Consider the following 25,659-nt stretch of genomic DNA (forward strand, 5'->3'; position numbering starts at 1 on the left):
ACTTGCGAAGTCTTAACTTACAAGAAGATGATGCGAGACTGAACTGTGTGTTAGGCTACTTAATATTGAGGAAAAGCCCCAATCAGAGAGGCGAACGTTTGCAGCCCCGCCTCCGTTTTCAGATGTCTCCGTCTTTCCCCATCCACACTGAGACGGAGCAGCAGCGTTTTAGAATGAAAACGGCCTCTCCAGCGTTTTCAAAAAGCTCCGTTTTCGGCGCTCGAGAACTCCGGCGTAGTGTGGACGAATGGCGTAACCGTAGCAAAACTTATGCGTTTTCAAACTAAAACGCACTAGTGTAAACGGGGCCTTAGTAAAAGATCTGAATAAAAGATCAACATCACAGACTTTCCAAGACTTCCGGAAGTTCCGAGAGTCTCCCGCAAATGCATAGATACTCCCAGATGCCTGCAAATGAATAATAATCTCCCGGAAATCGCGTGTCTCCCGCCCGGTCCTTAAATAGTCTCCACAGCATCCCTCCAAACTCTTCAGGTACGTCAACATCTAACCCACCAGAACCCCTAACTAACTAAACTAAAAGACTTATCTTAAATCTCGAAAAAGGGGTAAAATAGGTGCCATTAAAAAAAAAAGTGTGTTGCTGGTTGATGAAATTCAACTTAGAGAAAAAAAAAGTGTTGTTCAAATAAAATTTTAAATAAAATAAAATAAAATTGTTCAAAGTTCAAATAAAAAAAAACTAAATTCTACCCTCATTAACAGAATCTGCTATATGTGATACTTAATAATAACTTAATTTGTTATATGTTTTTTATATAACAGAAAAAAATAGATATATGAGATATTTGCAATAGAAAACAACAATAGTACAAAAAGAAAATAATTTTGGCAGTGTACAAAAAAAAGGCTTTTGTACAAAAAGTGTACATTCACTCATTCATTTTCCTTTGACTTAGTCTCTATTTCTGAGGTCGCCACAGCGAATTGAAACGCCAACTGTTGCAGCATATGTTTTACACAGCAGATGCCCTTTCAGCTGCAAACCAGTACTGGGAAACACCCATACACACTCATTCTCACACACATACACTATGGAAAATTTAGTTCATCCAGTTCACCTAAAGTGCATGTCTTTGGACTGTTGGGGAAACTGGAGCACTCGGAGGAAAACCACATGCAAACTCCACACAGAAATGCCAACTGACCCAACCTGGACTCAAACCAGCAAACTTCTTGCTGTGAGGCCACAGTGCTTACCGCTGAGCCACCTTGTTCCCAAAAGTGTAAAAAAAAGTCTCAAAATGAATGTAAACTCTGTATGTCAACATACACTGACATTTAGATCCACATCGCTACATATAATTACAAATAATGGCTCTAATTAGAAGCGGAAGCAGTTACGACTAATGGAGGGCCAGCGGTTGGTGCATGAGATTATATTTGGAATAGAATGCTAGCATACTGCTTAGCAGTATATACTACTTTTTATGGCATAAAAGATAGTATGAATGCAATCTTGTTTAAACCACAGACAATTTTAAAATGCTGATGTCTTACAGCTTTTTTTCACATGCATTTTTTAACTTTAAATCTCACAATTCTGGCTTTAATTGCAAGTTTATTGGTGTGCTCACAGTTCACACTTGTGGTTCAGTTCTCTTGTATTGTAGCAACATGTATAAGGATATTTTTAGTCCTGGTTCACGAAACACCAAAACACATTTTTTGAGCTGTTGACAGTCGTATATGTGTCCCACACTGCTAATAACACTATTAGGACACCTATATTTCACTAAAAAGTGTAAATTGGTTGTTTTTGCGTTATTTCAAGCAAATTCGTACTTCTGGTTTGAAACTAATTTTTGAAGCTGCGTCACGGTCATGACATAATAGCGTGTATTCCAGCGTGCAGACTGGGCGTCTGTGCCAGAGTGTGTCTTATTACGTCTTACAGTGTGATGCATTAATGCATGAGTAAGGCTTGGTTCAAACCAATCAGCGCGCTCTGTTGTGCAACTTCATTAATATTCATTACTGTCACAGTGTTTAGACGACACTCACACCACGTTGTATTGGCAAAACAAGCGTGAAGTGTTGCTTTTATAGTTTGCTGCAGTTAAGTTTCATTTTCATTTTCTCTCTGTGAGAGCTCATCTAGAGTCACGTGTGGATTAACAGTGTACGCGACGCTCGACAACAATAACTTACGTGTCTAAGGAGGAACATTGTTTACCTGAGAGCTGTTCTCATCTGCAAACGCTGAGATCTGGATTCGCTTGTAGTATTCTCTTCATAAAGACGCGGCTCTAGTTGCTGGTGATTGTTCTGTCTCTACAGATTTGGTAAGTGAGCCCCAGCGCTCTTTGTTTATTCAGTTTGTTCGTATCGAACTAAGTTAACTATTGCACCGAGTGTAAACATGTTAGCACCACAACCAAACTTTAACCTCGTGTAGGGTTTTCACCGTATTTAGTGACCGGAATAACACACGCGGCTTTCTGACGCTACCTGCTGTGTGCATCTAAGTTTCCGGGAAATGCTGAGGTTTTTTTTCTCTCATTCGCCGTGCGGTATCAAACATTGCATGAAAAATACACGCTTAGAGCAGTTCCTCAAATCAAATATCTCGTTTGTCGCGAGAGGCATGAATGAATTCCCTAATTGAAAGAGCCAAACTGCACTTAAAGTCCACCATTTAATAATTTGGCAAATAATTCAACTACAGATGTCCATGTAGGTTAAACACCATCACTTTCTCCTTTGTGTGTGTGTGTGTGTGTGTGTGTATTTTGACTCTGAAACTCGCGCGTGCCCAAATAGACACTCCCACACCATCCCACTTTTCTTCCTCCGACACTCCCCCCTAAACAGAGCTGGACACTCCCACTTTTCTGACTTTTTCCAAAGTAGAGATGTGAAAGCACCTGCTGAAACGAGGGGGTTTCATTGCCCTTTAACGTTCACACTGTCCAGACAAGATATCATCTGGATGTGGATTTAGACCTATCTTTTTAAATAGTAGTATTCATACTTGTTAAAATGAATTCTTTAGGAGAATTTGGGTTAATCCAACCTGCCAAGAACATGAACACATGCTAAACTTTTGCCCAATGTTGGGTCAAATATGGATAAACCCAATCAGTGGTTTAAAGTGTCATTTAAATTAATCCAATGTTGAGTTTGCCCATATTTGACTCAAAGTTGGGTAAAAAACAACCCAGCATTTTTAGAGTGTGTTTGAAAAGTCTGAACTGTGAGGGAATATCTTGCAATTCTGACATTATTTCTCAAAATGTGTTTAATAATTAATTCATTTTTCTTCCGCTTAATCTCTTATTTAGCATTGGTTGCCACAGTGGAATGAACCACCAACTGTGGTGTTCAAATGTTTTACAAAGTGAATGCCCTTCCAGCTGCAACCTAGTACTGGGAAACACCCAAACACTCACATTCACCCACATACTCATACACTACGGCCAATTTAGTTCCAATTCACCTATAGCACATGTGTTTGGACTATGGGGGAAACCGGAGCACCCAGAGGAAACCCACTACAACGCGGGGAAAACATGCAAACTTCACACAGAAGTAGCAACTGACCCAACCGGGACTTGAACCGGTGACCTTCTTGCCGTGTTGCGAAATGTGTTTATATCTATATAGTAATTCTGACAGAACGGTGGGATTAAAAATGGAATTGAATAATACAAAAAGAATTTAAAAAGTTTTTAAAAAATCATTCTTTTAAAAAAAAGAATAACACAAGCCATCACATTAACAAAGGAAGTCAGTGGTCAGGACGCATGCTAAGTAATCCAGCAATAATATGCTATACTAAACAATCTGTGTATGAATATTCAAATGACCAGCAGGCGGTGCTCTTTCCCCAAAACACTATTTACAACCATTCACAGATTCCAATGTTGATCCAGTTCAGTCTGATCTCACTACAAAAATAGTAACACACACACACACACACACACACACACACACACACACACACACACACACACACACACACACACACACACACACACACACACACACACAATAACCAGTGCTAAGCAGTTGCTTGCGTAAATAGATAATAAAACAGCGCTTAACGCATGCATTATGCACACCATTAAAATAGGCTATTTATTTGCACAATGACTCACTGGATTGCTCCTGTCCACGAGATTAACCGCTTCTGCGAGGATGTAAGAGACTGGTCCCCCAGCGAGTCCCAAAAAACAAAGTTTCCCACCAAACTCAGGAATAATCTTATCTACAGACAGTCCCAAAACGCGCATGTGCCCAAATTTACGCTGGCACGAGATACTCAAACCCTGCGCGCGGGTCCCGCTTGCTCGGTTCAGGAGGGTTTTTTTGCACTCTCAGTAGAGTCTCTCAGAACTGTCAAAGCAAGCAGGGGGGTCACCGCACCACTACTGCCCCTCCTTCATCGGGACGTCCCGGAGAAACACTCCCGCCAGCGCTGACGGAGACCCGCGTGACGCAATCGCCGCTGGAATTCACCCGCAACAGCAGCTCAGTTTACACCACGGCGTGAAACGATGGTTAAAATTAAGGAAAGCAGGGACAAAAGAAAAACGCTATGCTAAAATCCAGTTGGGCAACTTACATAAAATCATATTAAGTTAAAGACACATTGTAATAACTTTTATTTCATGATTCATTGTTTGAATGTCTGTTTATTAAGAAGCTATTAGCAAAAAAAAAAAAAAAAAAAAAAAGACATTCAAATAATTTCACATTAGTAAAAATGTTACTTTGTATGAAGACTTAAAATCCAAAGTGCCGGCTATTTTTTTTCCTCAGGCTTTCACTATTATGGCAATGAATGGGTTACACTGAAAAAAATGATTCAAAGATGATTGCTTGGATTTACTCAATTTTTTTTTACGTTAAGTGGTTGTAAACAGTTTATTTGTGTTGAACATAATTCAATTTAATTTGTTTGTTTAAATTCAACACAAACAAATTGTTTGCAACAGTTCTGCATGCAACACTTTTTTCAGTTATTGCCTTTAATGTGAAATAACTGCATATGAGGCAGAGGTAAATGCTCATTTCAGAGGAAAATTTTAGACAGCACTTCATCTATCTATCTATCTATCTATCTATCTATCTATCTATCTATCTATCTATCTATCTATCTATCTATCTGTCTGTCTGTCTGTCTGTCTGTCTGTCTGTCTGTCTGTATGAATATATATATATATATATATATATATATTATATATATATATATATATATATATATATATATATATATATATATATATATATTTATATATATATATATATATATATATATATATATATATATATATATATATATATATATATATATATGTGTGTGTGTGTGTGTGTGTGTGTGTGGCAACAATTTGGATAATAGAATTTAGAATTATAAAATATTTACCTATAAATATAAACAGTATATAAATACATTTAAGTAATTACCTATTTTAGAATTATTCATTCTATCTCTAAGTAATTGTTAAAGTCCTGCCAGTCAGAGACCTCTTTCTCAACCGTTCAAATAATTGATTGCATAAAGTAAACTATATATAGAAACCTGTTTTCATAACACAAATAAAAAAATCAATGCAAATAAAACTTATTCAAACACTCACCCTGTCAGTAATATCACGTGATGCCTTGCCGAGCCCGAGGCCATTCGGTCCACCTGTCGCGCGCTCTGACGCGCCTCTCCATCGCCAGCATTTCTTATAAACTCTTCTTCAGTCTGATGAAGAGCACCGCGCGGTGACCGTCCCGATGCTCCCCGTGATCCGACTGCCGAGAAATGAGATGCTTTTGGGCGTTTTTCTCATGCTTTTTATTCGGCGCTTCCTGTGGAACTCAGGAATTGGACGGACAATCCCAAAGCGGAAATCCTGCGAGTGTTTGGAGCTGATAAACCACTCAGACCGGCATAAACACTCCCGCCTCGGCCCTCAAGTCCCTGCACGGGTAATCACGACTCTATCAGGGCCACAAACACACACTGAGATTTAGAAACTGCTATATTCTTCATGTTCTTCTATAATAATATGAAGAATATATCTAATTTACACACAATAAGAAAGTGAAACTGCACTGTAAAAAAAAAAAAAGCTGGATTCCACAAAGTTCCTTCATGTTGTCCCAACACAAATTGATTAAGTAAATTAATCAACTTAACAAATTGAAGTGTATTGAACATAAAACAAGTAAGTTGTCCTCCAATAAATCTTAAGAATAGTTTTGTTTCAACTACACAAGCAGCAAAAGTAATTTGAGTGTGTGGAGGTGTGACTTCAAACCTTAATCTAATAATTAAAGTTTGGTTTCACATCTTTATACGTTTCTTTCATTTGTTGAACATCAAAGAAGATATTTTGGAATAGGATACAATATTGAAAGCCAGCAGTTTTTGATATCAATAGGTAAAAACTGTGACCAACTTTTTTTTTTAAGTTTCTTGTGTTTTTAGCTAAAGGAAAACCAAACAGACTTGAAATGAGTGAAGAGTGAGAAAATATAGCAGTGTTTTTAATTTTGGCTGAGCTGTCTATTTAAGATGGCATTTCTATACTGTCTGACCCTTAAAGTGACTCATTCATTCATCTTCCTTCAGCTTAGTCCCTTATTCATCAGTGGTCGCCTCAGCGGAATGAACCGCTAACTATTCCGGCATATGTTTTATGCAGTGGATGCCCTTCCAGCTGCAACCCAGTACTAGGACGCACCCAATTTTGTTTACCCAATTCTTCTTGTGGCTGGAAGGGCATCCGCTGCATAAAACGTATAAATAGCCGAAATAGTTGGCGGTTCATTCCACTGTGGCGACCCCTGATAAAAAAAGGGACTATAAGCCTGTAAACCAACTTTAATGAAATGAAACTGTAGAAATACAGATTTATTGCTTATTGTGTTAGCCAATGCATTAACTAATTTAACTATAAATATATTTATACTAATAATAAAAAAATATTGAGCAGCAAATTAGCATATTATATAATGATTTATAATCGATGAAGCAATAATTATGAAATTTCAGCTTAAAAAATATTTAATTTTTAATATTTTATTAAATATTAAAATATGAATTTAAATATGCTAATACTTTATATGTTTGCGTGTTTCATTAAATGCAAATATTTTCATATATAATATAAACTCACCGGCCACTTTATCAGGTATACCTGTCCAACTGCTCATTAACGCAAATTTCTAATCAGCCAATCACATGGCAGCAGCTCAATGCATTAAGGCATGCAGACATGCTCAAGACGATCTGCTGCAGTTTAATTCGAGCATCAAAATGGGGGAAGAAAGGTCATTTAAGTGACTTTGAACGTGGCAAGTTGGTGCCAGACGGGCTGGTCTGAGTATTTCAGAAATATCCAGTCAGTTCTGTGGGTGCAAATGTCTTGTTGATGCCAAAGGTCAGAGGAGAATGGCCAGACTGAAAGAAAAGACAAAAGTAACTCAAATAACCACTCGTTACTACTGAGGTATGCAGAAGAGCATCTCTGAACGCACAACACGTTGAACCTTGAGGCAAATGGGCTACAGCAGCAGAAAACCACACCGAGTGCCACTCCTGTCAGCTAAGAACAGGAAACTGATGCTACAATTCACACAGGCTCACCAAAATTGGACAATAGAAAATTGGAGAAATGTTGCCTGGTCTGATGAGTCTTGATTTCTGCTGCAACTTTCAGATGGTTGGGTCAGAATTTGTCATCAGCATCATGAAAGCATGGATCCTACCTGCCTTGTATCAACGGTTTAGGCTGCTGGTGGTGGTGTAATGGTGTGGGGGATATTTTCTTGGCACACTTTGGGCCCATTAGTACCACTTGAGCATTGTGTCAACGCCACAGCCGACCTGAGTATTGTTGCTGACCATGTCCATCCCTTTATGACCACAGTGTACTCGTCTTCTGATGGCTACTTCCAGCAGGATAAAGCACCTTGTCATAAAGCGTGAATCCTCTCAGACTGGTTTGTTGAACATGACAATGAGTTCACTGTACTCAAATGGCCTTCACAGTCACCATATCTCAATCCAATAGAGCACATTTGGGGTGTGGTGGAACGGGAGATTCGCATCATGGATGTGCGCCCTACAAATCTGCAGCAACTGCATGATGCTATCATGTCAATATGGAGCAAAATCTCTGAGAAATAATTCTAGTACCTTGTTGAATCTGTGCCATGAAGGATTAAGGCAGTTCAGGGGGCAAAAGAGGGTCCAACCCGGTACTAGGAAGGTGTACCTAATAAAGTGGCCGCTGAGTGCATTGATCATCATATAATAAATACATACTATTTTCCAATAATAAATGGAGGAACATGCTTATTTTTGAGTTGTTATTCACTGAAAATATTTGTTTCTGGTTTCATATGAGATGTTTATATTCCTTATTTTCTTAATTTTTATTTGGAGCTTGACCACATATTTCCTCTCAAAGTCCCATAGTCTTTGATGCCCACAGAAGAAATAGTTACGTCAGTCTACAAGGACATAAGGGTTAATAAAATACGACAGCCTTTCCATTAGTATGTGAGCTCTTCCTCTGTTAAATGGATGTGGGTGGAGTGTAATGCTTGAGATTTGAAAGATTAAATCAGACCAGAGAGGACCTTTTTTCATGCTTCCAGTTCTAACACACTGACTTTGTAATACTATGGAAAGTTTACGTATATGGCAGGCATCAGTTCAGCTTACAATCTGTGTGTTTTGATACGCACACACACACACAGTGACTCAAAGGGACTGTGAAAACATTAGACTAAGAAGATTTCGTCTTTTCTTGCAACCACATGTGTCTAAGAGCGTGATAGGGAACCAAAGTCCCTGATTCTGAATATATTAGTCCAAATAAGCGGAGGAAATGGCTCTGCTCAGAAGCAGGAAGCAGGAAGTGTGTGGAAGAGGAAGATTGTGCTGTGGGTCACAGTGAACAATGAGAGTGTGAAGTTGAAGGAAAGAGTCCTGCGTCAGTGTGAAAGAGGGCAGGAAAGTGACGGATAGGGATTTAGAGAGTGAAGGGAAACAGAAGATCTCCATGCTTTTTGTCTTTAAGAGGACCTATTATGCAAAAATCACTTTCATAAGGGGTTTAAACACAGTTGTGTGGCCGCAGTTTCTGAATATAGCCAGTCTCTAGTGGGGAAAAATGAATTATTTCTACCTTTTATAATCACACTTGATAAAAACAGTCTGCAGAAACACTTTGATTAACATTCTTCCTTTGTATGTGTTATCAGTGGGGGAAGGCCCCACCCATTAGTGACGATTTTCCGTCATTAGCATAAACAGCCCTTAGTGAGAAGCAGCCGTCCACCATTAGCCCCTTTCACACATACAGACCTTTCCGGAAAATTGCCGGCAATTTTCCGGAAAGGTATGTGTGAACAGGTCCTTTTTGAAAATACTGGTAAATTCGTTCTGGCTATTTTCCAGAAAGAGAAGTTGTAACATTACCGGCAATTTGCCGGAATGCTGCGCTGTGTGAATGCAGAAGGAAGATTCCCATAATAAGCGCGTGCACGTCTAGAAGGTGCTGGCGTGAGACGTCTGCTTTAGCCAATCACAACAGTCAGACGCATTTACGTCCGCGCGGTTTGTGAGGATAAAAGCCTTTGAATATTTTTCCAGACACATTTAGCTGCTAGAAGTTAGTGAGATCACGTTTATATGTTCTTCTTAATGCCAACTGTGTAAATAATCATCGATGAGATGCTTATGATAAGCCGTTGTTTGTTTACCTTCAAGCTTTGCGTGCGCCTATGAGCGCCTGCACACGCACATATTATGAACATCTCGACATGCGAAAGTGATCCTGCGAAAGTTGTTCACAATATTGATCATCCACAGAGTTTGTAATTTAGTCAAATGTTTACAAATACAAGCGCAACCGTTTAAAGCTCATTTGTGGTGAATGATGTCAGAATTTACCGGTATTTTGGAATGGATGTGTGAATGCTCTTTTCCGGAAAATTTCCGTAACGTCCTCGCTATTGAGTGTTAAACCTGCCACTATGCTGACATGTTGGCATTTAAAGCTCCGCCCTCCTTTGAAAAGAGCACAATCTCATTTGAATATAAAGTGACAGTCACCAACGCAGCTCAATTTGAATCAAAGCCTAAAAGGGGCAGTTTCAAAGAGTTATAAAATTATCTGTGTGGTATTTGGGCTGAAACGCACACACACACATACACACACACTCCAGGGAATCCAGAGACTTACTTTACATCTTGTAAAAATGGACATTATAGCCCCCTTTTAGCAATGATATGGAAATGGATATTAATTTATGAAAAAATGTATATATAAAAATAGGGGTGTAACGGTTCTCAAAAATCACGGATCAGTTCCTTACGACACAGTGGTGTCACAGTTCGGTATGTTTTCGAAAAAAGCAGGTTTCAAAAAAAAGAAAAAAGCCAGATGATTTCTCTGATTTTAATTTACCGGCCTTATTTTTAGTTAACAATAATAACTGTGCTGTGTTCTCACGCGTGGTGTCTGATATTGCACAGATGATATTATAATTTATTATTTGCATACCGCATCTTAATAGCAGTAACGGTCTTTTCATGCGCTGCAATATTAGTTTCATCTTAGTGAATGCATGCTCTTTAGCAATGGTGAACGCGGTGTCAGTCGCACGACTGACAGCATCGTGATGATTAAATGAAGGATTAAATGAGGTTAGAACATCTCGTGCTTAACACTGTTACCTGAAAACTTTGTCCCACCGGCTTTGAATGCTTTAGTCATAGCAGACTTTAACCACTGGAAGTCTTTTATCCACTCTTTGAAAAGTGTAAATGCTGGATTGACATTCATTACATGATCACTAATCAGATGTGCTATTATGTGTAACTTTAGGTGGTTTCTAAAACTAAATCTGTCAGTGTTGTTTTCATTCTCTCGTATCCAGACCTTTACGTTTTCGCGGCTGTAGCACCCTGTCATTAGAACTGAGTGATTGACAGCTGATATTAACCAATCCATTCGCGTTCTGTTCTAGCGCAGTGGGCCAATAAGAAGAGCTTGAAGGAGGGGCAAGCATTGCAGGCTTTGTTTACTGCAAGTTTTAAACCATACCTAAGCTCTGCATTTGGGGTTTTTAGGTGCAAAGATGCTTAATGCGTAAATGCCTCCTAATTCCGCGCACGTGGTGAACATTTTGCTGTGAAAACTGGTCGCACGACATCAATTTTATGCACTCCCAAATATATTTTGACGTCGCATAGATAAAATTTCGGGTGCATATGCGACCAAAACGGTCACAATTTCGAGCCCTGTCTCATCCACAGCTATAAATGTACCGAAACCAAAGTGTTCCTAAACGCCAGACCCGCTGTTGGTTATAGGAGGATTACATGAACGTTATTTAGGAACGGGGACGGCAGCATGTTGCCTGTCAGGTCATTTGGGATGCCTTGTTGAGCGTTGTTGCACGAAAAACATTATATTTTGTACTCTTATTCTCTTTTATCTTTTTAGATATTAGTCTGAATCGTTCGGTTTGTAATGCGTACCGAACCGAAAGTCTCGTACCGAACTGTTCAATACGAATACGCGTATTGTTACATGCTTAATTAAAAGGTATAGTTCATCCAAAAATGAAAAAAATCACAATTTATTTTCCTTTATTTGTTTTTTAAATGTTTTTTTCAAAATGCCACTTTTCCAAATGATCAACTAGAAGTTAAGTTAGTATTTGTTGCTTTTACAACTGGGATCGATGACAAGACTTTTGTCAAGTAGTGTCCAGTTTGTACAGTCTAAAAACCATTATGCCTAAAGAATGTCCCCATGATTAACAAAAACAAACCTGTGTGTGTTTGTGAATGGTGTGTGTTATTAAAGGGAGTCAGTATCCAAACTGTATTCAGTGTCTGTATCGTCCAGGAGTCAGTGTGAGTTCAGCAACAGCAGACACACGCTCTTCTGTATTTGACTGCGTTTATTTCTCTTTTCTTCTCTCCGTCTCTTATTTCTACCGTCGTCTCCCAGAGGAACATTACTCAGATGCTCCTCTTCAATTTAGACAAAAAAGTTCAAAGTATCAACCTCGTCTACTAAAACCATTTGGAAAGCATTTAGGAAAGAAATTGCCTCGAAATAAATGAGGCAACTGTGGACATAGAGGACAGCGAGAGATTTTGAATTCAAAATGATTCGCCCTCCTGTAAATATTTCACAAATGATGTTTTAACAGAGGAAAGAATTTTTCACAGTATGTCCTTTAATATTATTTCTTCTGGATAAAGTCTTAATTGTTTTATTTCAGCTAGAATAAAAGCAGTTTTTAATTGTTTAAAAACTATTTTAAGGTCAACATTATTAGCCCCTTTAAGCAGTGTTTGTTTTTGATTGTCTACAGAACAAACCATTTTTGTACAATGACTTGCCTAATTACCCTAACCTGCCTAATTAACCTAGTTATGCATTTAAATGTCTCTTTAAGCTAAATACTATGTATACTAAATACTATACACAGTAAATTACTGGATAATAATTGCATTACTTTCACAGTAAAATACTGAACGTAAGTTTACCGCAAATTACCTTGAGGTAGTTCACAGTAATTTACTGTGATTTTGTTAAATTAAATTACTATGAACTTACAGCCATACAGTTTAACTACACAATATATAGTACAGTCTATTACTGTCATTTCACAGTATTATCTTGTAGAATTAACTATATTTTACTGTAAAGCAGGCGTTCTCTGGCTATACATTGTGACATTTACCCTTTGAAATCATTTTGGGTGTTTAACAGTGTTTGGTTTTATACATCAATTACTTTTGTTCCAGTTTATTATGTTTTTGGCTAGGAACAAAGTTTTGTTCATTAAAAAAATATTTATTATTTCCATGTTAACCTTATAAAACGAGGCGGTGCACCCAAAAATTCAAATTTACTATTACATTTATGTTGTTTTAAAGCAAGATGATTTTCTCTTTTAAAGTTATTTTTGAAGATGTAGCCAAATTGTTTTTGGATCTACAAAAACATTCTGTTATTTATAAATATAAAAAAAGTGCCAATACTGGGATAAAAGTTAAGAAATAAAAAGTTTGAATTCCTCTAACTAAAATGCAAATGAAATAGCTCTTTTTACAGTAGTTTGCTGTAATCATGCATCCTGCCATAATTTCACAATAAAACTATGAATACAACAGATTACTGTGAATTAGTACAGTTAAATCCTGTAAAGTGATACTAATGTAATTTACTGTGAAAAATTACTGTAGCATGTTGTGGAAATCTGGACATTTTTTACAGTGTAGCATCTTGAAAAATATCTAGTCAAATATTATTTACTGTCATCATGGCAAAGATCAAACAAATCAGTTATTAGAGATGAGTTATTAAAACTATTATGTTTAGAAAAATCTTCTCTCCGTTAAACAGAAATTGGGGGAAATATATACAGAGGGGCTAATAATTCTGACTGCAACTGTACGTTCATTGACTTTCTGCTGATTCTACACTTCTGGTTTTACCGCAGTAAATGAAGGGTATCGTCAGTCACATCTTCTGATATTGAGGAAAGTTTTCCATCTCTCTCTGAAAATGAAAGCTGACGCAGATATTTGGGTCATAATCTGCTGGTATGTGCACAGATGACTGTGAAGTGTTACAGTATGAGTGTATGACTGTTTTGTTGTGGTGTGTGTGTGTGTGTGTGTGTGTGTGTGTGTGTGTGTGTGTGTTTTTTCACTGCTTCGCTCAGCGCTGAGGAATCTGGTTGCTATAATGAAAAAGCCAATTTGACATCTTTCCACAAACACACTTGTGCATGTAAAACCATATGTGCCCACACATACAGTACACACACACACTGATAGAGAGAATTTGGGAACTTGTGTTTATAATTAGGGCAAGTCATTACAGGCCATGAAATACACTAAAATTTTTTATTATTTATTATATATTTATATAATATATACAGTAGGGCGGCGTGGTTGTGTAGTGGGTAGCACTGTCACCTCACAGCAAGGAGGTCACTGGTTCGGGCCTCAGCTGGGTCAGTTAGCATTTCCGTGTGGAGTTTGCATGTTCTCCCCGTGTTAACATGGGTTTCCTCCAGTGCTCCAGTTTCCCCGACAGTCCAAAGACATGGGCTATAGGTGAATTGGATAAACTAAATTGGCCATAGTGTACTAGGTCTTTAGCCATGGGAGGGTTCGGGTGGTTCGGAAGACCCGCCCCTCAATGACAAAGGTCAATTGAAAAAGGCTTTAAGACCAAGCCGAATCATCTGTTGGCTTTTGCTTCAGTGTGACTTTTTGAATAAGTTTTAAATCAGATTTTGGCCAATGCAAACCATTATTTTTCAAGTCCAACATCCAGCTGTGCAAGAAAACATACAATCTGACAAGAGAAGTCATCTTTGCTACTGTATTGTTTTTAAATAGAGTAACTTTTTTTACTAGTAACTTTTTTATTCTAAGTCTTGGACCTTGTTCTTGAAATAAAAGAATGAGCAATAAAAGGTGTGAAGCATCAAAAGTGGCTCATATTAAAATGAATTTGAATGCTAATTTAGCTATTGTTGTTGTCCATCAAATACATATTTTTTTACAAGAGAGGCTAGACGAATCATGAAGCTGTTTTATTATTATTATGTTTATTATTATATTATTATATCAGTACATGCATTTGTTGTTATTCAAATGGACAAAGTGAAGTTTCACAAACTAATTTCGAGAGGAGCACGTGATAGGATTGACTACAGCTGATCCCTAACACTAATCACTAACTAGCCAGTCGGATCATTCCAAATTTAATATAAATATCCAGCCGAAACTTCATTCCTCATCTTCGATTTGGAAACTCCCCCATCCATCCCTTTTCCCTCCTCAACAATTCAAAGTTCAGGAGACACGGTTGCTCAGTGGCTAACACTGTTGCCCCACAGCAAGGCGGTCATTAATTTAAACGCTAAGCGAGCCAATCGACACTCTCTGTGCGGAGTTTGCATGTTTCCCCATGTTAGTGTAGGTTTTCCCCGGGTACTCCGGTTTCCTCCCACACAAAAACATGCAACAAAAGTTTAAGTCACAAGCACCTAAGACGCAAAATTAGCGGTCTATTCTTGGGAAGTTATCGAGAACTACCTGATCTCGTATCCCTCCTATTGCTTACCGGCCAGGCGGGAGCCATGGGCTCACCTATCTCCGAACTCCGATGGACAGCATGCCAAACCTGCTAAAATAGTCAAGGATTATCCAGAGATAAATAAAGTAGAGACCAAGACTTAAGTAAAAGTACAAGTGCTCTATCAAAAATTCACTTGAGTAGAAGCAGAAGTGCTCTTTAAGCACCATACTTAAGTGGAAGTAATAAAGTATTCAACAATTTTAGTACTTAAGTATTGCAAGTAGTTTATTTCAAAATTTACTACTCAAGTACTGAAAGTAAAAGTACAAGTATTGTGTAATGGAATTATTAAAGAAAGCAGTCAAAAAACTTTATATTGTTCTGTTTATTTTAAATATCTTTTTTGGGGCACGTGATTAAGCAGAACGAAAAGAAACATGGCTTACAATACTGTCTTTCTCTCGCGCTTGAACCACAGATCTGACAGATTATAACAGCTTTAACACGCACCTTTCAAAGTTGCAAAAACTCGACCAAATGGTTGACAATATTTTGACTGACCATATCTTATTGATTTCCCAGAGATGGATTGCTGCTGGAAGGGCATCCGCTATGTAAAAACTTGCTGGATAAGTTGGCGGTTCATTCCGCTGTGGTGAGCCTGGATTAATAAAGGGATTAAGCCGACAAGAAAATGAATGAATGAATGAATGAGACGCTGCATGAATTGAAATTGAAATGAAGTTGCATGAAATATGTTTTGCTTATTTTCCTGCTTGTGTGTCTTCCTCAGCTCTGTGTCCTGGGATGCAGCACCAGTCATTAACGGAGCTCCACCCACTAAGCATTACAATGGACTCTTCTCCAATGGAGACGCAGCAGACTTTGAGGAGATAATCAAGCTGTCCAATCACAGTGGGAACAGTGAGCAGGGTCAACCGGCTGACCCAATCATGGCCTTTGAGGTAGGGGAACCGTTCATGATAAAGCGAGGCAGGGCCTATGAAACCTCAACATGTGGCAGGTAAAATCAAATTAGTTACATTACATACAGTTAAAACCAGAAGTTTACATATATGTATAAAAAAATATATCACCGTTTTTTTTTAAAGTCAGATGTTAATGTGACTACACTTTTTTTAAGCTAAATTAGGATTATCAAACATATGAAGTAACAGTACCCTCTGTGTACCATATAACGTTAGTTACACAATTCCGTATTTAGCTCGCTCGCAAACATCACTGCTGTCCTCAGATCATTGTCTGAGCATTAGTTTCATCATTAGCCTTGACTGTCAGATGTTCTTCATCTCAGGAGCTGTATTTTTAGTTGCTTGATAACAGATATAAGGTGAGTTATGGCTGGTGTGGACGCTGCCAGACAGGCTTTCATTCATTTTGACATGACAGGAGCGAACAGGATATTATCATAGCTGTCAACCCTCCCGTTATTCCCGGGATTCTCCCGTATTTTCCAGTTATATCCAGCTATCATTCCGTAAAGGTATTTTCCAGTATTTCTCCAGTGTTTTCAGTCTTTCTCTGGACAGCCGAGCCTCCCTATACGCAACCCAAACCGCCCAACCACCAGGGGTCGCCCCTTGCGCTTAAACGTGAGTCTGTTGTGTGCTTCCGCTTTGTTTAGGAATGAAAACACTTATAAATAAATATTAAAAACGGCGCGATTCCCGTTCCTTTTGATTACAGGTGCCGTCGCCCATCCTGTCATATAATGTCATATAATGGTGCATGACTGTTTCCCAAACGGATTCTGTACACGCGATTTGAAGCGGAGAGAAAGTCTGGCTTTTGGGTGTGTTTAAACTGACATACACACATAATTAATAATATAACATATACAGATGTCGATCTTGGTGGGTTTAAAAAAAAAAAAAACTAATTTTGTCTTAAATGAGCATAAAAGTTAGGAAAGCAGTCGAATGCTTTCATTATAACGTCAGATGTGTGCATTTTTAAAGTGACAACTTTTATTTAATGTATTAAAAAGTCTAAATAAATTAGAGATTCATTCGTTGCACTTTAATTAGAATGTGTAAGTTACAGTGGAGAAACGGCTGAGATTGATAGCTTTATTCTATTTCATTATAATAGCTATTATTATTTTAATAAGCTGTACTGTTTGCTATTGTATTTGCTGCTTATGTATATATTTACTTTTTCTTTTATAAATAATAATAAAACGTATTACTGACCATTTAACTGTTTATTTAAAATGAAACAGCTCCAAATATTTAGTAATTTGTTTTTTGGGGGGGGGGGGGGGGGGGGGGGGGGGGGGGGGGGGGGAGGGGGATCCCTTATTATGGATTGGCATATGCCTTATTTTCACATCCCAATGTTGACAGGTATGGATATTATTTATAAGTGTGAACTCTTGAATTATGGATAGTTGATTGAGCTGGCCATGTGCTCGATGAAAAATACAGGCTGTGGAATGTATTTTAACAGAAATATTTTGTAGATTGAATTTCTGCATGTAAAATGTTAAAAACAGTAGATTGCTGGCAACCACAGCTGCTGGTATTTTTGCGTAAATTCAAAAAAGAAAAAAAAAACAGCAAATCGTTTTTTTTTTTTTGTGTCACCATTGTGGAGGATAGTAGCATCTCTGTTCAAGTCCAAGATGAACTGAGTGTAACAGATGTTGTGCTGCATCTTCTTTTGTTTAAATGTAGCTGTGTAGTTAGGGTGGGCGATATGACCTAATACAGTGGTTCTCAAATTTTTTTCATTAAGTACCACCTCAGAAAAAAATTGTCTCTCCAAGTACCACCAAAATGAGCAGTATTGAAATACAGTAGTGTAGTAGGCCCTGTAAAGCAGCTACAACTCTGCTCAGTTAAAAAAATGTGGCAAATTAGCTCAGAAATATAGGCTATATGTCGTATATGGCATACTATATACATCATTTTTGATAAATTTTGAAATATATGTAGCATGTACATGCCATATTGCATTCCTCCGCGTACCACTAGAAGGAAGCCCGCCTACCACTAGTGGTACACGTACCACAGTTTGAGAACCACTGACCTAATATTAATATCTTTTGAACGGTGATGGTATAATATCACGGTATAAGCTTTTTTATTTTTTGGTACATTTTGGGATGAGTAGCCTGTCCTGTCCCTTTAGTATGGGGGATCCCTCCTAAGACTGCTGCCTCCGCAACCCAGTCCTGGAAAAGCAGCAGAAAATGAATGAATGAATGAAAAAATGATTAAGAAGGTTGGAGGTTTTGATGGGTGAAACATTTAAAACACCCAATTTTAAGCGTTTCCCCCTGACATCATCATGGTTTGTTTTAAGTGTAACTTTAGTGCAGTGTTTTGTCGTCTGTAGTGAAACTCTATCCTGTGCTTCACTGTCTGCACATTACTAAACCTAACAAACCGCCATCAGTTTCCTCCGAGCAAATGAACTGATCAGTCAGTCAGCGGTGTAATATTTTACTCTGTGGTGTGTGTATTATTCGACTGTACTGTTGGCCTGTACTGCTGACATCACTTCCTGCCTTTGTTCCTGACGGTATTTTCAGGCTCTGGAATGTAATCCCCAAGAGATGAGAATATAAAAGGCAGAACCGCCAACATGGAGGTCGGAAGTCTGTCAACATCTCCTTTCATTCTTGTCTACATGGTGTTACTGCGTTCAGCTGTCATGAAGAAGGTGAAATATGCTGATTGAGTGTGTTCAGGTCAGCACGACTCCAGGATTATCAGCGTTCATAATCCGAAACAGTGAGTGTGTGTGTTTGTATATCAGAGAGTGTGTTTGTGAAAGACTGAGTTAGGGCTGGGTGATATGACAAACATCTAATATCCTGATCATGATGTTGTAACATATTTGTAAATACAATTAATTAAAAGTTTATATAAAGTGCTTTGCAAGGTTTTTACGCCACCATTATGTTGTTTTACTGTCATCATGGCTAAGACAAAATAAATCAGTTATTAGAAATGAGTTATTACAACTATTATGTTTAGAAATGTGTTGAAAAAATCTTTCCTCCGTTAAACAGAAATTAGTTAAAAAATAAACAGCGGGGCTTAAAATTCAGGGGGTCTAATAATTTTGACTTCAGCTGTATATATCTTCATATTGCACTGCACGAGTGAGGTGTACCTGGTCATTTTTGGACCTTGTGGGTACATATTGTTTTGGTCCCCATAACAAAAACGGCTCATAAATCTCACAGAATAAAGTTTTTTTTAAATGTAAAACTGCAGATTGTTTTCTGTGAGGGTTTGTTTAGGGGTAGGGTTAGGAGAAGAGTACAAAATATACTACAGTGTAAACCTTTTTACGTGTTTGGTAAGACCCTTTAACACCCAATGTGTGTGTGTGTGCGCTGGTTCTTTCTCTGTAGGAAACTCCTGTCAGCACTGAAAGGATTTGAGGGTTTCTGCACATTTTCCAACCAACAACATTGATATCACTCTATGAAAAAAAGCCTTAACTTTCACTCCTTCCCAAATCATGCTGTAGTTTATTCTCAGACAGTCTCTTTTTTCTTCAATACAACATTAAAGAAGGTCTTTTGCTGAAGCCTTGATCATTGGTGATTAATAAATACAATGCACTTTGAGAGTCAAATATATATATACAGTTGAAGTCAGAATTATTAGACCCCGTTTATTTTTTTGCTCAATTTCTTTTTAATCGAGAACTGACACACATATTCAACTTTTTAACACATTTCTAAACATAATTTTTCTAATAACTCATTTCTAATAACTGATTTATTTTATCTTTGCCATGATGACAGTAAATAATATTAGACATTTTTCAAGACACTTTTATACAGCTTAAAGTGACATTTAAAGGTTTAACTAGGTTAAGAGGTTAGAGTAATTAGGCAAGTTATTGTATAACGATGGTTTGTTCTGTAGATTATCGAAAATAACATAGCTTAAAGGGCTAATAATTTTGATCATAAAATAGTTTTTAAAAAAATTAAAAACTGCTTTTATTTTAGCCGAAATAAAACAAATAAAACTTTCTCCAGAAGAAAAAATATTATCAGACATAATGTGAAAATTCCTTTGCTCTGTTAAACACCATTTGGGAAATATTTAAAAAAGAAAAAATATATATATTTATATTTATTTATTTAATGTGATTTTGTTATATCCGATATTTGTAATTCTTCAAATTATATTTCAATATAGCTTAGGCTGTTTTATCAAGATATGGCACTATAGTTTTGAGTCTACAAAAGTGGACACATAATTTGTAAAGTTTTTTTGTCTTTCTGTTGTATTCATATTCTGTATATCTCCAAAATAAATAAAGAACACACACATACAGGCATCTAAGCGCGCACAAACACACCTTTTAAGCTTTACAAAAACTCTCAACAACCTTTACTGTCTGCTGTGTCTTTAATATGGTGTAAATATTATTATGCGTCATTGAAACATCAAGGAGGATGCTGCAAAGTCACTTATAAATTAAACTTTTATTATTTAATGCAACAGCCTTACATTTTAAAGGGAAACATAAGGGCGATTATAAGCAAAAAGACCTCATCCTATAAGGCTAGATGTTTTCTTTCCCTTATTTATTTATTTATTTGTTTATGTGTTTGGCGCATGTACTCGTGTGCGATCAGAAAACTAGTGTAATGACGGAAAGCCATATTTCCCAGACTCGGGGCAAAGTCCGCCTCTCCTTTCACTCCGCCCCGAAGCCCCAGTTGGCCCTCCTTGGCCCAAGGTATTCGGCGGGCCGAAAAAGGCCGGCCGCTGGCCCCAAGAAAGCCCCGCTTTGTCCCCGGAAGTGACAGTGGAAACGCAACTGGCCTTGGCTCGCCCTGGCTTGCTCGCTTTAGGCACGATAGTGGAAATGTGGCTACTGAGGACTTTTCTCTCCCTTTTTCCTAAAATAACATATAGCTTAAAGGGCTAATAATTTTGACCATAAAATGGTATTAAAAAAAAATAAAAACTGCTTTTATTCTAGTCGAAATAAAACAAATAAGACTTTCTCCAGAAGAAAAAATATTATTAGACATACTGTGAAAATTCTTTTGCTTTGTTAAACAAAACAGAGAAATATTTAAAAAAGAAAAAAAATTCAAAAGGGGCTATTAATTCTGACTTCAACTGTATATGAAGAGTTCTGATGCAAAAACCTCTAAGTGCCATATGTAATTTTCTTCTACAGTGAGCATTTTTCTCAGCCTCCTATATTCATGTTCAGTTATGTTAAAAGCAATGAAAATAACCTCTTCTTTGCCATGAAAGGGAAATTAATGAATATGAAGTGAATTACTGAAAACATAAGAGCCTGAGAAAAATGCTAATATTTGAGGATTTTTGCATCTGAACTCTTTATATACACATGCAATCTCCACACAGTAATGCCAACTGATACAACTGGGACTCAAAGCAGCGACCTTATTATTGACCACTGAGCCACCGTGTCACCTATATTAATACATTAATATAAAATGTAATTTATTTCTGTGGTTTGTTTTATTGAATAGAAAGAACATCATTTATTAGAAGTGGAAATGTAACAAGTGTTTTTACTGTCACTTCTGAACAATTAAAGGGCTATGACACCCCCCACTTTCGGTTCAGGTCCACCTCAGAATTTTTTCAAAAGATGCATCATAGTGGGTGTGGAGCTCCGCGAGCAAAGGGCAGGAGTGGGCGTGGCCAGCAGAGCAGGGGAGAAGGAGGGGAATGAGCAACTGTTGTGTTGTCAGTCGGTTCACAAAATGAGACGCAAACCATGAGGAGACGCATGACTTTATAGTTTATAGTGTAGTTAAAATTCTAAGAAATAAACAGTAATTAATTGCCCTGCTACATTCGTAATTTCATATAGAGATAACCACAAATATATCATTATAAAGATTATCGTGTTCATATAAACCCTAAATGAGGACTTTTCCCTCAATACTCGGGTCTGAATGCAGACTTCGTGCAGCAGGTCTCTGCCCTGTCTATTTTAACCATTAGCCCTGCTGGCTGGTAATCTTGAGGATTTAAGCAACACAGTAGCATGGCGATGTGTTTAAATGTGATCAAACTCCTGATAAAAGACAACGTCCGCCATTCTCCAATTCTTGTACTGCTCTCTTGACAAAAATGCTTGCAGCAAACACACACTTTTGCTGTTTCGGCCCTGACAGGATCGCTGGGGAAAACATGCAACAAACCGCGTGAATCAAAACATTTTTAAAACAGTGCATGTTAATGAATTACTAAGATTTTACTGTCTTTACTTCATCACCACAGCTGTGTGTCAGTATAATTATAATAGAAGATGCTTCAATCCTAGATTGTGGATGAAAAATCTGGTTTATTTTGTACATTAACACAACAGATATCTATACAGCAGTGGATATTAACGTGTATCCTGTCACAACATTGTTAAGACAGTGTGTGTGTGACTCAGAAAGGTTTAAATCAACTCCACAACAAATACATCAAATAATCATTGGGAAAATTCTTAAGCAGGTCGCACACCAGAAGTGCCATGCATTTTAGAATTCTAAACATAGGTTTCTATCTTGCGGCGCCCGGCCACGGCCCAGGACGCAGTTCATTTTTCAGCCGCGCCACAGAGCGCCATCTGATTAGTTTCATGTTAAATATCATTCAAATGTGCGCGTCTGGTGTGCGATACTTTAAACTGTCTTGTGCGCTCCGTGTCGCGGCGACGAGCGGCGCTTCTGGTGTGCTACCTGCTTTACTGTAGTATTTCACACAAACGCCACATGAGATCTGCTTCCTTCATGCCTGGAACTGTGCTGTTTATCTAACGCAGCCGAGGCGGAGATTGAGGCACATTCTGACAGGCACATGGGAACGGTGGGCGGGGAGAACCAGCATTAAAGGCACAGGCCACAAAAATAGCTAGAATGTGTTCATAGCTGACAATTCTATTGTTCAAAAAGGTTTAATGAATATTCTGATGGGTGTTTTGAGATGAAACATTACAGACACATTCTGGAGACACAAAAGACTTATCTTAATTCTTGAAATAGATGTAAAATTTATTATTTAATGGTAAATTTCTGTAGTTTAATGTCCATTATTTTACGGTAAATTTCTGTAATTTAATGTTCGTTATTTTATGGTAAATTTCTGTAATTTAATGTCCGTTATTTTACGGTAAATTTGTGTTATTTAATGTCTGTTATTTTATGGTAAATTTGTGTTATTTAATGTCTGTTATTTTATGGTAAATTTCTGTAATTTAATGTCCGTTATTTTATGGTAAATTTCTGTAATTTAATGTTCGTTATTTTATGGTAAATTTCTGTAATTTAATGTCCGTTATTTTACGGTAAATTTGTGTTATTTAATGTCTGTTATTTTATGGTAAATTTGTGTAATTTTATGTCCGCTATTTTACGGTAAATTTCTGTAATTTAATGTCCGTTATTTTATGGTAAATTTGTGTAATTTGATGTCCGCTATTTTACGGTACGTTTCTGTAATTTAATGTCCGCTATTCTACAGTAATTTTCTGTAATTTAATGTCCGCTATTTTACGGTAAATCTTTGTAATTTAATGTCTGCTATTTTACAGTAAATTTCTGTAATTTAATGTCCGTTATTTTATGGTAAATTTGTGTAATTTGATGTCCGCTATTTTACGGTAAATTTCTGTAATTTAATGTCTGCTATTCTACGGTAATTTTCTGTAATTTAATGTCCGCTATTTTACGGTAAATTTTTGTAATTTAATGTCTGCTATTTTACAGTAAATTTCTGTAATTTAATGTCCGTTACTTTATGGTAAATTTGTGTCATTTTTTGTTTGCTATTCTAAGGTAAATTTCTGTAATTTATTGTCCGTTATTTTACGGTACATTTCTGTAATTTAATGTCTGCTATTCTACGGTAAATTTCTGTTATATAATGTCCCCTATTTTACGATTAATTTCTGTAATTTAATGTCGGCTATTTTACGGTACATTTCTGTAATTTAATGTCTGCTATTCTACGGTAAATTTCTGTTATATAATGTCCGCTATTTTACGATTAATTTCTGTAATTTAATGTCGGCTATTTTATGGTAAATTTCTGTAATTTAATGTTCGTTATTTTACGGTAAATTTCTGTAATTTAATGTCTGCTATTTTATGGTCAATTTCTGTAATTTAATGTCCGCTATTTTATGTTAAATTTCTGTAATTTATTGTCCGCTATTTTAATGGTAAATTTCTGTAATTTAATGTCTGCTATTTTATGTTTTTTTTTTTTTCTGGCTCCAGCTGCCGCAAATGAACTGTAAAATTACTGATTTTTTTTACAGTGTATTTCAATTGATGTCATTCTGAAGCTGCATTCTACTTTTAAAGTGAAACGTTTAGCATTTATAGTGTACTTGTGTGATCTACAACTGAGAATAAGAGTAAGCAGCACTGGGTCTGTTTGTTTACATCTTAGCAAGTGACACTGAGTGTGTACATGCTTTCACTGGGCTGCTGGACTTGATCACATTCACCCCAATAGCCTCTGTGTGTGTGTGTGTGTACGTGTTTTTGTGACATATCAGGACACAAATCTGTATAATGACATGGGTACGACACAGGTATTACAAAAAGGAGGTGAAATATGAGGACATTAGTGACGTCCTTGTTTCACAAAATGCTTATAAATCCTACAGAATGAGTTTAATCAGAGAGTAAAGCTGCACAAAGTCTCCTGTGATGGTTGGGTTTAGGGGTGGGGTGAGGGCAATACAATATACGGTTTGGACAGTATAAAATGAATGGAAACCTATGTAATGACCCCACTTTTCACAAAAACAAACGTGTATGCGTGCGTGCGTGTGTGTGTGCGTGAACAGTCTATGTGTCAGTGGCACACCAGCAAGAGAGAGTGTTTGTGTGTGAATGTCCACATTCTGTGTTTCAGTAGCTCAGCAGGTGTGTGCGTTGTCAGGTGTATGTCGTAGCGTCTCGTCTCCACCTGTGCTTTATTTATTTGTCTTTCTCAGCCTCCTGCTGTTTGACTTGTTTCTGGGTATTTTGAGTAGCCTCTGCTTGTCCTTCCTTCTATTGGCCTTTTGTTCCTGATCTCAGCATGTGGAGCCAGATGGCAAAGACCTTAAACACAGACACATACACACACACTTGACACACGCACACAGACACACTTGACACACACTCTCATATATACACATTCAACTCGTACACCCACTTGGACACACACTTACACATACTTTCTCTAACAAAAAGAGACACACACACACACACACACACACACACACATAACTCATACACACAATTATGCGCCCACATACACAGATGGACACAAACACAGTCACTTACAGTATACACACACTCAACACATACATCCACACACACACACACACACTCTCATGTACTTGCACTCAACACATACACCCATGTGCCCGAACACACACACACATACACACAGACATACACACTCACCATACATCTCTTACACAAACACACACACACAATCACATACACACACTCAACCCATACATCTACTTGCGCACACACACACGCACGCACACACACACACACACACACACACACACACACACACAC

The 25,659-nt window shown here is 37.4% G+C and overlaps 1 protein-coding gene and 2 long non-coding RNA genes across 7 annotated transcripts in view; 1 reads left to right on the plus strand and 2 right to left on the minus strand.

Annotated features, from left to right (window-relative positions):
• The window catches only part of egfl7 (EGF-like-domain, multiple 7), a 36,882-nt gene extending 31,096 nt beyond the window's left edge, over positions 1–5,786 (minus strand). For 2 of the 4 annotated variants that reach the window (XM_009295171.5, XM_073934958.1), the window contains exon 1: positions 4,122–4,364. The gene's annotated coding sequence lies outside the window, so the exon portion shown is untranslated. Of the gene's footprint in view, positions 1–4,121; positions 4,365–5,606 lie in introns of those variants that run through there. The other 2 variants (XM_073934957.1, NM_001040385.1) reach the window with 2 other exon arrangements.
• LOC141379972 (uncharacterized) overlaps positions 1–25,659 on the plus strand; it is a 60,475-nt gene that overhangs the window by 29,086 nt on the left and 5,730 nt on the right. The window contains exons 2-3 of one of the 2 annotated variants that reach the window (XR_012397128.1): positions 15,889–16,119; positions 18,652–18,853. This is a non-coding gene — a long non-coding RNA (uncharacterized lncRNA). The remainder of the gene's footprint in view (positions 1–15,888; positions 16,120–18,651; positions 18,854–25,659) is intronic. The other variant, XR_012397129.1, reaches the window with a different exon arrangement.
• LOC141379978 (uncharacterized) lies at positions 16,989–19,241 on the minus strand. The gene is made up of 2 exons (XR_012397140.1): positions 18,147–19,241; positions 16,989–17,818 (listed from the first exon to the last, which is right to left on the minus strand). It is a non-coding gene; the product is annotated as an uncharacterized lncRNA (long non-coding RNA).

This window comes from Danio rerio, chromosome 21 (genome assembly GCF_049306965.1).
Source record: "Danio rerio strain Tuebingen ecotype United States chromosome 21, GRCz12tu, whole genome shotgun sequence".
NCBI classification, from domain to species: domain Eukaryota; kingdom Metazoa; phylum Chordata; class Actinopteri; order Cypriniformes; family Danionidae; genus Danio; species Danio rerio.